Source organism: Mandrillus leucophaeus, unplaced genomic scaffold (assembly GCF_000951045.1).
Source record: "Mandrillus leucophaeus isolate KB7577 unplaced genomic scaffold, Mleu.le_1.0 Scaffold1790, whole genome shotgun sequence".
Taxonomy (NCBI): domain Eukaryota; kingdom Metazoa; phylum Chordata; class Mammalia; order Primates; family Cercopithecidae; genus Mandrillus; species Mandrillus leucophaeus.
The window spans coordinates 18,914-19,441 of NW_012101799.1; positions in this window are offsets into that span (position 1 = coordinate 18,914).

Here is a 528-nt window from a genome sequence, read left to right on the forward strand (position 1 = left end):
TTTTTTTTTTTTTTTTTTTTTTTTTGCTGATAGTGTTCAATTTATAGTTGCTTCCTAGTTTTTTCACCTGTTCAGATTTTGAGACATTTATGTTATTTTTGGTTTCTAACACACACACACACGCGTGCACACACACACACAATATCTTGAATATTTGAATAGAGGTTTTGTATGAATATAAGATTGTATTTCTCTGAAGCAAAATTCAAGAGTGGGATATTTAGGTCATGTGTTAAGGGCATGTTTGATAGTGGAAGCAACTAAAAATGATTTTCCAGAGTAGCTCTTTCATTCTGCATTCCCATTAACAGTGTCGTAGACACTAGAAACCTGGCATGCTCACCAGCATTGGTATTACCTGTATTTCTTCTTCATTTCAGCCATTCTAAAAGGTGTGTAGTGGTGTCTCATTGGGGGCTTGATTTGAATTCCTTTAATGGAAAATCCTGTTAAGAGCCTGTTCATATGCTTATGTGTCATCTGCACATCGTCTTTGATGAAATTTCTGTACAAACCGTTGCCTATTTT